Genomic DNA, 15,194 nt, shown 5'->3' on the forward strand with positions numbered 1-15,194 from the left:
AACATCATAGAATATAGAAACCCATTATTTTAATGCCTTGACATTTCTGTGGCAAAAAGTATAGAGTTTAAAAATAAAATTCTTCCAATTTTTTATTAAAATTGAAAGTCTATGAAGATATACCATATTTATAGTTGATTTTAATTTATATGCAGTGCTTGACACATTTCTGTAGTTCTCTAGAGTTAAGCACATACACATTGAGCAAGCAGGACTTTCTTAATAATGTTGGCTTTCAAAAAGTACTTTAAAGATATTTATTTCAAGCTTAAACTGAGGCAGAGTGGAAAACAATTAAAAACATACGCCTCAGAATCACAAGCTTTAGGTACTTTGAGTTTAAATCCTGAATGTGTCTTTTTAACTGTATATCCTTCAAAAGTTACTTATTTTGTCTGTTTTTAAAATAATTTATTTGTAAAATGAGAAGTATGTAACAAATTTTATAAAGTTGTGGTGTTTATTAACTAAAATTTTATTGCCTACATCATTATTTACCAGGTATTGCACATGCTTAATAAATGGTGTTCTAGATTTGTTCAGACTGTCTTCTTGACTTGAATTCCTTTTTTTTTCATACATTGGCTCTTTTTTTTTTTAAGATTTTATTTATTTGACAGAGAGAGACACAGCGAAAGAGGGAACACAAGCAGAGGGAGTGGGAGAAGGAGAAGCAGGCTTCCCGCTGAACAGGGAGCCCTATGCGGGGCTCGATCTCAGGACCCTGAGATCATGACCTGAGCCGAAGGCAGATGCTTAACGACTGAGCCACTCAGGCGCCCCATACATTGGCTCTTTCAGTCCATCTACAGTTTTATTATTTTATTCCCTTATGATTCATAGTTTGTAGTCACAGATGCTTGAAAAACTTACTTTTTTCTTTCTTGAAAGCATATATCACATTTTGCCCCTTAGCTTTTGTAATGAAGCCTAAACATTTTAACTCACTGGAAATTGCCCCAATTACTCAGGCTACTAGTAACAGCAATAGATAAAATCATAAAAGCATGTACATGCTAGAAAAAGAAAAGTACATGCTATTTCTGTGCTTAACTGGAAAAAAAAAGTTAGCTGGTAAATTACTTTTTATTTACCTTAGGATAATATCTAGAAGAGGAAACTATAGTTTTCACTCATAATTTTTCTATTTTAAACTCATTACTTTTAAATATAGTGTTTTGAAATTTCAATCGATTCATTTTTTTGGTGAATTTTAATAATGCGCCAAGTGTGTGGTTAAGGACACTTGTTGGCTTTTCTCAGTGCTTTTTGCTGATTCCTCTTCTCTCTGACCTTTTCCTTTTGTAGTGCCCTTAGTCTCAGTCTTTTTATTTCGTCTCTCTTCTGTCTTCATTCATTATCTTTGTAAACTTGTTCAGTTCCTTCATTTTTAACACCATTTACATGCTGACAAATCCCAATATTTTATCTCCACCACGGTCTCTGTCCCAAACTCCGGATTTCATATTCAACTGCCCATTTATAATCTCTACTGGATTTTAACACACATTTCAGACCCAGTACTGAGCTTCTGAACTTCCTCAAAAACCTGCTCCATTCAGTGACCATTCCTTTCTTAGCAAGTGGTAACTCAGTCCTTCCAGTTATGGACCAAATTCCTTAGGATTCATTCTTGATTGCTCTCTCTCAGACTTCACATACTATCCACCAACAAATACCTTTAGCTCTACATTCTAAGTATAATCCAGTGACTTCTTATCACTTTCACTATTTCCATCCTGGTCCTAGTCACTTATTACCTGGGTTACTGTCATAACCTCTAAGTAGGTTTTCCTGCTTACACTCTTGCCCTTCAACTGTATATGATCAACACAGGAATTTCAAAAGAGTGAGTCTTTTAAAACTAAAGTCATATAATATCATTCCCTATCACAAAATTGTCAAAAGGTTCCCCCTTTCTATGATGTTCTTAAAATGGCCTACCAAACCCTTAGCCATATCAATTCATTTCTTAACCTTCCTCCTGCTCACTCTGCTTCATCCCCCCTAACCTCCTTCCTTTAAGGCATTAGTCCCTCTCCTGCATCAGGACATTTGCTCTGGCTGTTTCTTCAGCCTAAAATCCTCTTTTCTCCTGACATCTTTTTCACTCACTCTATTATCTCTTTCAGATCATACCTGTTTAGTAAGGCCTACCTTCCCACACTATTGTGGTGCTACCTGCCTCTTCCCACTTGCCACACTCCTGACTCTCATGCTTGACTTTAGCACATTCCAACATACTATATAACTTACTTAGTTTTACAGTTATATTGTTTATTGTCAGACTCCTTCTATTAGAATGTAAGTTCTATGAGGGCAGGGTCTCTGTCTATTTGTTTCTCCCCTGATATATCAAGATCCTCAAATATTGATTGGCATCTAGTAGTAGGCAATCAGTGAATACTTGGTGGCTGAATGAATGCAAGATTGCAAATGTTATTTCTTTTTTATAGAAAAATTCTGACATTGCATATGTCAAAAATACCAATGAGAAAATGGACCCATGTTTTTACAGTACAAATATGAACCAATATTTTTGCAGTAAAATGTTTTTACTATATAATATTTATGTAACCATTTTTATTATGTTCTTAGATACCATTTCCCATGTATAGGCTCATACTATGACTTTAATTAAAATGGCAGTGGTGTTTCACAAACACCTGATATTTATAAATTTGATCAGTGCATCCATCATAAATAACATCATAAATAAACCACCTTTAAATGGACATATTCCATTGATCGTTGGTGGAAGTCATCTGTACTTATATCTGTATCTTTACCTGTATCTCTATTAATCATCTATCTCCTCTAATCTATCTATCTGTATCCCTATCTCTATTTGTTATGGATCTGTATATCTATATATCTTTCTACCTTGTCTATCTACCTCTTTATCTGAGGGTAGATCTGGTCTAGTGAATTTAGAAAACTAAAGAAATAATCATTCTCTTTCTCATTGTTACCTAAAAATGTCAATCAGAACCATGCTGCTCTGAGTAAAACCAGTGTCCTGAATTGTTTCTGGGGCATTCTTATCTCACTTTCTTTGAGTCTTTATATTATCTGGCTTTAGTGCAATAAAGCAAAACACAATAAAGTGAGGTATGCAGCATTATTTTAAAATGTTTTCCATGCTGAATGATTGTAATAGCAAATTAGAAGTTTTTGTAACAGTTGACTGTAGTTTAAAAGAATAGATTGAATTTTATATAGTTTTTAGAAAAACTTCCAAATCTGTAAAAATTTAGTTGAAAATCACATGAGATGGAATTTAAGATAACTTAGTACTTACATGATAAACTAAGAGGGATAAGGTGGGGGCGCCTGGGTTGCTCGTTAAGCGTCTGCCTTCAGCTCAGGTCATGATCCCAGGGTCCTGGGGTCAAGCCCCGCATCGTGCTCCCTGCTCCGCGGGAAGCCTGCTTCTCGAACCTCTCCCACTCCCCCCGCTTGTGTTCCCTCTCTTGCTGTGTCTCTCTGTCAAATAAATAAATAAAATCTTTAAAAAAAAAAAAAGAAAGAAATGTGGTGTGTGGCTGGGGGCATATGTGTCCAAATATCCTTCAGCATTATATAGGTGGGCAAGATGGAGAAAGAAATCTAATTTTTTAAATATAAAAACCTGACTGATTAAAATTTTATGGGAACAAGTGTATATTAATTTTATTACTCAGTTCTTTAATTCTAAATTCTATGCTGTTTTGTGGCTATTTAAAACAGGAAGTGTATTTTTCCCCCTCTCAGGCTTTGTCTATGTTTGTATCATTTAACCTGGATACTCCATCCCTTTTCCTTCTTACTTTTGTCTAAGTTATCTAGATAATTAGAAGAATGACTAACATATCTTCTGAATTATTCAGGTTAGGTAGAACATGTTAAATTCACTGAATTATTCTGAACTTCGCTTTTGCTGGCATACCTTCTCTCTTTGTAATATCAATTAGATAAGACAATGTGGATCACTAAGAGCCTCTTTCTTTTAAGATTTTATTTATTTATTTATTTATTTATTTATTTGAGTGTGAGATGGTGAAAGATCAGAGGGAGAGGGAGAAGGAAAGAGAGAATCTTAAGCAAACTCCATCCTGAGCGCAGAGCCCAATGCAGGGCTCGATCCCAGAACCCTGAGATCATGACCCTGAAATCACAACCTGAGCTGAAACCAGGAGTCCAACACTTAAGCGACTGAACGACCCAGGCGCCCCCATTAAGAGCCTCTTAAAAGCCTTCTAATAATTCTGTAATGCAAGAATCATTTTCCTTTTAATGTTTTCTAAGTAAAAAGGACTTCCCTTAAGAAATAGTCATAACTCTTAATTTTATCTTAAATAGCACTTGAAGTCCTTAAATTAATGCACCAAAGATGGGTTGATTTTCTTTTCAAACTACATTATTTATCCTCAGCTTTCAACTCAGATTTTCTGATGTGGCAAGCCATCCTGCTCTCTGTTCCCTGTGCACAAAACAATTCCCCTTGGCATTTAAATTTATGTAAGGGCTCCACACTGCATTTAGAGTAAAATCCAAGCCCATTCTTTGATTGCACAACTTCATGGAATCCAATGCCTGCCTACTGTCATGCTCAGTTTGTACCAGCCTCCGTCCTGGCCATTCATGCCTTTCTGTTCCCCAAATCTGCCAAACTCATGATCTCCTTTGGTCTCTTTGCCTGGAATAGCAATCTCTGACAATAATAAGGTCTAATAGCTAAGATTTATTTAACACTATATGCCAGGTACTTATAAATTTTGTAGATGTGTCAATTTATTTCAACTTCTAGCAGCCTGGATAGCTGGAGATTATTCTGATTTTACAGATGAAAAGAAAATAAACTGAACCACACATAGATAAGTATCTTTCCAAAGACATACATTGGTACAGAGTTGAGAATGGAAGTCAAGCAGATGTGCCCAGCTTAAAAGTTTAACCAACACACTATGTGATATTCACATATCTAGAAACACTTAATTATTTACATCTCAGCTTAAAAATGATTTCCCCAGGACTTCCATCAGCATCTAGTCATTTTCTTCTTATTAAATTTTAGTTTCTACATAACAGTTATTATTATTTAGTAATGTTTTTGTTTATTGTTTGTACCAATTTCACTAACATTTCAAAACTACAGGCACCACAAAAACAATGTCCTACCTTATCTCCAGAATTATATATGGCCTATAATTGGACCCAATAAGCACTTGTTGAATAAATAAATTAATAAGCCTTCCTGGTTCATGTCTTTCTCACCAGATAATGATATGCATTGAAGAAATGGGGTTAAAAAAAGGGGGGGCGCTTAGGTGGCTCAGTCGTTAAGCAACTGCCTTCTGCTCAGGTCAAGATTCTGAAGTCCCGCATTGGGATCAAGTCCCTCATGGGGCTCCCTGCTCAGCAGGGAGTCTGCTTCTCCCTCTGACCCTGCCCCCTCTCATGCTCTTTCTCTCATTCTCTCTCTCAAATAAATAAATAAAATCTTAAAAAAAAAAGAAATGGGGTTGATTTTGTTTTGAGGATTGAGGTGAGATGATAGGGGATATTTCCTAAGGCATCATGTGTCTTCACACATTCTTAATTGTCATAAAATATAACAGATCTATATAGTATATTTCCACTCCACAGTTTTGAGTCTGAGGATCACAGAGAATATTTTTACTTCATCTTAAGGAGTATAAGTTTAAATGTCAATTAAAATTATATTAATATTAATGAATTTTGCTACAAAAGTTATTTCTGGGACTGATTTTATTAAGCTTATAAATTTCTTGGTTAATTTTCCTTATAGAGTAAACAGTTTTACTATTTTATCACTTGTAGTTTCACTACTATTTTTAATAGGATCAACAATTTATCACTTCTATTTTGTTGTTGTTGTTGATGTCAATTTTCCTAATTCTAGTTTCTGATGCTGAGAGCATTTTAAAAAAGTTGTTTCTATGAAATTCATTTTTCCTTGGATTGAATTTTATAGATCTAAATTTTACCAAAAACTTTATTATACTTTATATTTGGTCAATAATAATGCTAATTTTTAAACTTTTTATCCATTGTCAACTTTATTTTTATATTAAATTATATTTTATAGTGAGTTATTCCTCCAGTAATATGTACTGAGCAAAGAGGCTTGGCAAAGCAACCCTAGAAAAGCTGAAGGGATGATAAAGTCAACATATCAGGCTAATTTGACAAGACTAAAGATTCACTTTCATCTAATATCAACTAATTTTTCAAAGTAAACATAGAAAGTTGTTAAGTTTTTAGTAATTACTTGTTAATACAATTTTATATTAAATAATATCTTGAACTTTAGTCAAGTGTTTTCTTCTTTCCAAACTAGTATAGTTTCATTTATGAACCCTTAAAAATACACTTAACAGTGTAAAGGTTTTTTTCCTTCAAATTACTTGGATGTATTATGGCTGTTCCTATTTTATATAAGTATAGCTTGATGAAGTGATTCTATATTATAATAAAAACATTAATAAGAACAATAGCAAATTCCATGGAGTTTTAGAAAAACATTAATGAAAATATATGTGATCTATTATTGAAAAAACAGTAGGAGGAATTCAATGATTAAAGAATCAGTTTCATGTGAAATAACATGAAATACAAATGGAATCAGGTCTTGGGCTTTTGATTTTACTGTTTTCATTATTAAGGCTTTTTCTATTAAAATTTTTAAGTGAAACAAACAACTTTAGTAAAAAACCCATTATATAAATTTGAGTTTAGAAGAGCAAAGTTTTGGGGCAACTGGGCAGTGCAGTCAATTTGGCACTGGACTCTTGGTTTCAGCTCAGATCATGATTTCAGGGTCGTGGGATCAGCCCGGTTGGGCTGAGATGGTCTCTCCCTACCCTCTCCCCCTCCTAATCATTCTCTCTCTCTCTCTCAAATAAATAAATATTTTTTTAAAAAAAGAACAAATATTTTGGGGTATAATTAAATTTGACTACTCAAGTAAAGTCACCATTTTATCGAACAGCCTAAATTTGAGGGTGCAAACATGAAGCAGTGTTCTTTTCTCTCCAGTCTTTACCATTGAGCAAGGCAGGACAAATCTTCTTTTCCCATCTCTCAATGACATCTTGAGTGGATCCCAAAGCTTTCTGGTCATTTTAAAGTATAAAAAAATCTAGTCTAATTCCAATTTAGTCCAGTTTAAAACTTCACATTCTTATTTTTCCTCCCTAAATTCAAATGTGACCTTGGGCCAAGGACCAAGGTGGTAACAGTAAGAGCTATTCTTCCCCTTATCCTTCTCTTCCTCTTCTGGGTCCACTTTTATCCAGGCATAGAGAGGAATCAGTGTAGAGAAAAAAGCACACTCCCTTCACTGTTGATTTTCCTGTCCCTTCTTCCAAGCCCTCTTTATGGCAGGTATTTAAATGGTGGTCTCTTAAGTGTCTAATGAGTTGGTCCTTTGGAGGCACTTTTGGGAAATTCTTCATTTTATTATTCACAAATAAGGGAAATTATTTTCTGACTTGATCTTTTCTAAACAATTTCTTAGATGGTCTAACTTCTGGCTTTTTATTCCTAAACTCTTGCCAGGATCTCTTGGTGGAATACCGAACGGATAGCTAAATCCTAGTTACTTTCCATATTGTTCATTTGTTAATCATGAGGCTTACATTTACTGCCTCCCAAAGAAATAAAGAGTGCTTCATTGCTTTTCTTTCTATATATTGCCTTTTCTTTCTGCTCTGCCATATACTCAAATTCTCTACTCTTCCTACACTCCTCCCCCACCTCAAATGGATGGCTGCAGACTAGCAGCTCTGTTGCATAAACAGATACTTAATTGGAAAATTAGATGATTGTTTTTATTGTAGCTCAATTATGTATGTATGTAGCTCTAAGGAATCTCCTCAAATATCTCTGGTCTTTTGTTTATGTGGAGTGGTGAGGAGTAAAGTGTAGCAGGGATTTCTGCCACTATTTAGTAGATCTTGTATAAAAGTATCTGGCGACTTTTATTAATCTGACACAAATCCATAGTTTCTTTTGTCCTTATATTTATCTCTTCCCTAAAAGAGAGAAGTGTCAAAAAGTTCATCTAACTTTGAACTTTTTCATCTGAACAGTGAGATAAGAATTCCATTCAATTATTCAATTAATTTTTATTTTTTTAATTAGGATCAGGATGGATCTTGGAATTTTTGTTTTTGTTTTGGGTTCTTTTCCTCCTGTTGATAAAGAGCTTTTCATTTTTTTTATTTGCCTCCCCCCGCCCCCCCCGCCCAGGGCACAGGCAACAACTCTCTTTCAAAATTGGTTGCTTTTTCTATTTAACACCTCTTACTCTGTCTAAACAACTTACTTCCACAGTACTCTCAAAACAAACTTGGAACATTCTTTGTTTTCCTTCCTCAGATGACAGTCTGTGATGACTGGCAGATGTTACTTATGATCAATACTTCAGAAAGCAAAAAGAGTTTGAAGTGAGATCTAGCCAATTAAGAGAGAAGGAAACATTTCTATTGCTTAACATCATTAAAAATCTTTTGAAAAAATTGACAAAAAATATAAGAAAAAACTCTGAAGATTTTTGATTGTTTTTTCATTCTTAAAATGATATGTTCTTTATTTTCTCACTAAGATGACAAATAAAAGTGAATTTTGTAAAAATTATGATTTATATTGAGTAAAATGTTACCAATTGTATAAGCATGTATGTCATTTATATAATATTTGGTACAAACTTTTAGTTAGGGATCTGATTGAGAATGAAAGCGGAAATGATTTCCCAATCACTCATATAGTTTGTATAAGAATTAGTGAAAAGTCTTACATTTTGTGCAAGGCTGGGAAGCCAGGAAATTTTCAGACATTGAAACTGCAACATCTACTTGGATTCAAAGTTTGAGAAACAAATAACTAAACATGATTATGTAAAATATATTGAACTCAAAATAATAATCTATTATTCTTTTGAATGAGAATTGCAACTGGTTTACCTGAAAAGTATTAAAAAAACTGGGAAATATGAATAGAGACACTTTCGGCAAAAAATTACTGCATTTTTGACAGCAAGATGGAGTTGATCTTTGGTTTCTGCAACAAAACATGAAAGTATTTTTTATAAGAAATACTTAGGGATTTCTTGTTAAGAAATTTGACATAATTTTTTTTTTCTAAGTAGAGCAACAGCTTACATTTTAGTGGAGTACTTCATAAAATGGGCTTTTAAATATTGTCATGATCTAATGATGCAAAGTAAAAACAGTAAGGAAAATCAGGCAAGTACTGGGTGCTTCCCATATGCTATCTCATTTAATCCATTAATCATCTGCCTAACTCTACATAGAAAATTTAAACAAGTTGTCCAAAGTCATAGAACTATTATGTAACGAGGCCCGTATTAAATCCCAATCTGTCTGTCTTCCAAGACAGTACTTTTCCCAAGATGCCACATGGCCTCTCAGGAAGTGAAAGAACACTGCTTATAGAGTGGCACGGAAGCAAACCCAAAGAAGACTTGCTCTGGGCCTCATGCAGACATGCTTCAGAACCTCACAGAATGGGTTTTTAGGAGGCAGAGGCCAGGGAAAGATTGCTGGAAAAATATTTCAGGATTGAATGTGTTTGATACCTTTTTCAGTTACTTCCATTCGAGTCTTCAATGAAACCTAAAAAATGATTGAAAATGAGGCATTTTAAGGGAACCAAGGATAAGATCTTCAGGAAGATAAATCAGAAACAACAGCAAAGGTTCAACATACTGTTAACCTCATTTGTACTATAGAGTCAATTGAGTGTGTATCATTTAGTGTAATTTCTGTAAATCTTCACCTAATATGTATGAAGAGTTTCTAGTCTCATGTATTTGATTCTATAGATTTAAAGAAAGAACAAATAATTGTGTGAGTGTGTGTCTATACCTCAATTATATGTAAATGTTGAAGTTATAAAAGCGTATTTCTTTTCAATTATTTTACTGTGTGGAGCATCTTTCTCCATTCTTATTACTATTCACATGACCTAGGAGGATGGTGCCTCTCCATTAGTAATTAACTACTAAATAGACTACATTTTAAAACATACAAATACACTATATCTTAAAAAAATACAAAATATGACTTGTATCATTTCCTAAATAGAAATTGCTTCCTTGTCACTGGAAGATTTGTGAGTTGATATTTTTTAAAATTTCCTGCTAGTTTGTAGGATGTCTACCCATATACTCATTTAACAAAATAGAAATCATATAGATATCAGCTCTGATGGCTGTGTTAACATAGTCATATAGTGGGTAATAGGGAGAGTTGTCCAAATATCCATATTTAAATGTAGGAAAATGGGGCGCCTGAGTGGCTCAGTCAGTTAAGTGTCTGCCTTTGGCTCAGGTCATGATCCCAGGGTCCTGGGATCAAGTCCCACATCTGGCTCCTTGCTCAGAGGGGACCCTGCTTCTCCCTCTGCCTGTCAATCCCCCCTGCTTTTGCTCTCTCTCTCTCTCTGACAGATAAATAAAATCTTTAAAAAAAAAAGTAGGAAGAGTGGGGAAAGGAACACCATTGTAATAGTAAATTGCATTATAACTCACTGAGGATAATTTACACTTTAGTGATATACTAGTAATAAATGTAGTAAGATTCAATATGAGAGACAATAAACTGGGCCTTTACAATCTCTAATTTTATTCTTTTAGTCTTAAAGTATTTCCATTTTATGATAGTCTTCTATAATCTTGGAAAATATGTTATGATTTTTTATATTTATGCAGCTAAATGAACACCCCACTCCCCCAAAAATCTGTTCTTTTTTCTATTTTCAACCCCTTTAATCTAATCACCCATCACTTAGAATTCCCAGGGAGTTTTTTCTTTTACAAATACATCCTTTATTTTTTTTCTCTGCCTCTTTCATTGTCAATATGCTTCCAAAACAACCACTTCATTCAGTCAATTCAGTGAAAAAAGGAATCAGTCAAGTCAGTTGCTAGGTTCCCTGTAGACAAAACATACAGCTGATTGACTAGATGTTTCACTTATCAACTGTTTGTTTTGACATTATTTAGACATAGCCTTTGTCTCTTTCTTTCCTCCCTTTATTGAGTCTGTTCTAATTGCTTTTTATTATCTTTTTTGGCATTCTTCTAGCTTCTTCCTTCCACTTTTGATTGTTTAAACAGTTCTATTTACAAATGCATTCTTCAATTGATCTGTATGATATGTGTTCTAAGGGGTTTAGCACAAAGTATATGGGCTATTTATCTTGATATTCAAAGTCTGTGCTCCAATAACTTGAGTCCAAGTTTGATTTGGAATAAGATTCAAGGCCATGTGTACTAACTTATTTTTTTTTATATATCTGAGCCAGGTTTCTAGTATTTTTAGAAAATACATGTGTGATAGCAGAGAGAAAATAAAGTCAATTATCAAATAATCAAGTACTGATACTTTGCTTCTTTATAATTTCACTTTTATCCTACTTCTCTTAGATTCCATGGTCCAGACATCATATGCATCTGACAAAACCTGGTACCAATGAAACCCTTTTTTCTGTTTACTTTCTAAGCACACCTAACTAACAAAACCTGGCCAAAGAAAAGCACACAAGTGCTCACACTGGATTTAATTTAAATCTTGAGACACTTCAACACTCCAGAATATCACTACACTTTTCTTATAAATTCACCTTCCAATTTTTTCTCCTCAGATCCTTAATAAAGTCTTCCCTTTTAACATTCACATGACATCTCAAAACATCCACAGAGAAAACAAATGTAATCTGATAAAAACAGTCTCACATTTCCACATTTCCACCACCAGTTATGAAAACTTGCCTTGGTCTGCACCTACTTGGTCCTCTATCCTGGTTATGAAAAAGAAAGTGTCTCTGTTCCTCAGGCTAGCTCCTCCCTTTGGCCCTGGACCTCATCCCCTTTCCTCAAGGGCTTTGCTGCTGTAATCATATTACCCACTCCCCTCTCACCTATATCACCAATTTGTTCCTCCTTACAGAATTAGCCCACACACATCCCAACATCATTCATCTTTAAAAAACAAAAACAGAATCAAAAACAAAAACTTATTTATTTTATTTATTTTTTAAATTTAATTTAATTTTATTATGTTATGTTAATCACCATACATTACATAATTAGTTTTTGATGTAGTGTTCCATGATTCATTGTTTGCGTATAACACCCAGTGCTCCATGCAATACATGCCCTCTTTAATACCCATCACCAGGCTAACCATCCCCCCACCCCCTTCCCCTCTAGAACCCTCAGTTTGTTTCTCAGAGTCCATAGTCTCTCATGGTTCGTCTCCCCCTCCGATTTCCACCCCCCCCTTCATCTTTCCCTTCCTACTATCTTCTTCTTTTTTTTAACATATAATGTATTATTTGTTTCAGAGGTACAGGTCTGTGATTCAACAGTCTTACTCAATTCACAGTATGGGGGTTCCTCAAAAAGTTGAAAATAGAGCTACCCTATGACCCAGCAATTGCACTACTGGGTATTTACCCCAAAGGTACAAATGTAGTGATCCGAAGGGGTACATGCACCCCGATGTTTATAGCAGCAATGTCCACATTAGCCAAACTATGGAAAGAGCCAAGATGTCCATCGACAGATGAATGGATAAAGAAGATGTGATATATATATATATATATATATATATATATACACACACACACACACACACACCATGGAATATTATTCAGCCATCAAAAGGAAAAACAAAAACTTATTTCTGACCCCACATTCTCCTCCAGCTACTGCTCTGGTATTCTCTAATAGAAAAACTCCTTCAAAAAGTAAACCTATTATTGCCTTCTGCACTTTCTTACTTTCCATTATGTTTTAGCCCATTCCAATGAGACTTTTCTTTCTGATTGTTGTTTGTTGGTTCATTTTTCCAAGGATCTGTTGAAGCAAAAACTAGATGGCCAGACACTTGATGGGAAAAAAAGCAGTTTCAATGATATTCAAAATATTTTTTAAAGGACATAGTGTAGCACAAGACTTCATTAACTAGAGTGTGCTATAAACTTTTTTTTCTTCCAAATCTTTAGGAGAATTGGTTCTTAAGCACTAGAGCTTATTTTTCTTCTAAATCTATCTTGTGCTACTGAAAAATTGCATAAAGGCATTAGAAAGCTGTTTCTTTAAGATATGGATTTCTTTTCTAGTCTTGCTGGAATATATTGCACTAAGTTGTGTGCAATTTTCATTGATATCATCATGATGCTGCAAAGTTTCATTGAAAACCTGTCTCTAGTTTTAACCTTCTTAATCAGAAGTATCTATTTTGAGTGGCTGTCAAGCAGAAGGAGTGAATCCAGAATGGTTTCCTTCAGGTTCAGAGAAGAAAAGTTTGGAAAAGGCAGAGACACCTTGGTTTTCTTGTCTTCCAGCAGCTTCTTGTTCGGTGGGAATCTGAAAATCAAGGCTATGTTAATATTCTACAAGAAGGCAGCTGTCCATTTCTTCCTTCCTGTTCTGAATCTCACTCTTCAGGAGGCCAATGGTGTTTTCTATTTCATGCATCTGAACCTCCCTAGACTTTTAAGCCAGCCACTTTGCAAGTGTGGGACTGAACCTGTCTCCAGTACTCTTTTGACTACTGTTTGATCTGGTGCAGGGCATCATTGCTCTAGTGCAGTTGGCAACCACATTTCATTCTGCTGCCACATATCAGGGACAGCAGCTGTGAGGTCACGTTTGGAAACATCCACACCACTTTGCCCATGCTGCTTCTGAATCTGGACCTGTAGCTCATGGATTTCATCATTGTGCTGTTCTTTCACACAGACTTCTAGCAGGAGTCCACTTTATGTTCAAGGTCAAGGATTGCCAAAACACACTGTCAACATCCTGTCTGAAAGGTGCTCTGAGCTTCTTCTCTCTGAAGCATTTCTTCCTGCAACTTCTCCTAGAGTTGCATGGTGTCCTTGGCACGTTGTGGCATTGTACCTCCATGTGGACCTTTTCCTTGGTAGACAGGTCCACTTAACGGCACAGCTCCTGCATCTCTTTCTTGCAGAGGTCCCCAGGCACGGCTTATCTGGTCCTTGCACCTGGACAGCAGGATCTTGTTCTATTGCTCTAGGGAGTGCTCCTCGGAACTGTAGTTTAGGTGATACGGTCATTCAGCTCCCACAGCTCCATTTTCTCATTAGGGTGGGTATTTTGCAGTGTTGATGGCCCATGGCCAAGGAAGGCGTGGTGTACTGCAGCTTACACACAGTGAAATTTGGCCACTGAGCTCTGGCTAGAGCTGAATCTGCTTGCAGTGCTGGGGTCTCTGAGCTCCTGAAGTAGGCGGGCAAGGAACCTGATCTGGTGGACTTGGCTGCAGAGAGTGGCAGTGCTGACTGGCTCAGGCAGGAGAGGCAAGCAAGAGTTAGGTGGGGCAGTGGGATTGCTCGTATAATCTCTGGCACAGAGACATCCAAGTGAGAGCGGCAGAGCTCCAGTAAAGCTTTTGTTCTCTTTGCTCTCCTGAAATAGCTCTCAGCAAGGTTACAGACTACTTATATGTTGCTAAAGCCAGCAATTGTTTTTGTCCTTATCATCCGTCACTTCCTGGAAGCCCCAGAAAGGGCTGACCACTGAAAATGCCTGCCTCTGTAGGTGCCTGACATTCTTGGTTTCCCTCCTTCACAGCCCTCCTCAGAAAGTTTTACTGGCTCCTCCTCTGTCCAACCCAGTTCTAGATGTTGGAGTGCCGGGGAAGCTCCACCATGTAGCTTCTCTGCCTCTCTATATAATCTTACTCTTTTCTGTATCTTCAATAACTAATCCATATACAGATTCAGAGTTTTGTTTATTTTTTAAATCTAGAATCTAGGTCTCTTGTTTTAGCTCTAAAATCATCTACTAAATTACCTCCCTTCAATCTCTCCTGGGTCTCTAGATTGCTGACTCACCCTGTCGATCTTGGGATTTGCCCACCTCCATAACTGCATCACCCAATTCCTTATAATAAATCCCCCTCTCTGTATCATATATAAATTTCCTATTGATTGTTTCCCTAGAGAACCCTAATATATACCCCAAGAAATTTCTTTGAATTCACATAAAAGTTGCATTATATTCCAGAGTGTGTGTGTGTGTGTGTATATGTGTGTGTGTGGCTGTTTTAATAAAAAGCAGTGTTTTAGAATAATTACAATCAAGAAAATATTTTCTACTATACTAGTTGGCTAATGAATAAGAGTCTTTCTTC

General features: G+C 35.7%; 1 pseudogene; it reads right to left on the minus strand.

Annotated features, from left to right (window-relative positions):
• Positions 1-13,523: 13,523 nt before the first annotated feature.
• On the minus strand, positions 13,524-14,926 carry LOC118001360 (annotated as a pseudogene).
• Between the last annotated feature and the right edge of the window lie 268 nt (positions 14,927-15,194).

This window comes from Mirounga leonina, unplaced genomic scaffold (assembly GCF_011800145.1).
Source record: "Mirounga leonina isolate KUSES-001 unplaced genomic scaffold, KU_Mleo_1.0 Mir_53, whole genome shotgun sequence".
In the NCBI taxonomy this organism is placed as follows: Eukaryota; Metazoa; Chordata; class Mammalia; order Carnivora; family Phocidae; genus Mirounga; species Mirounga leonina.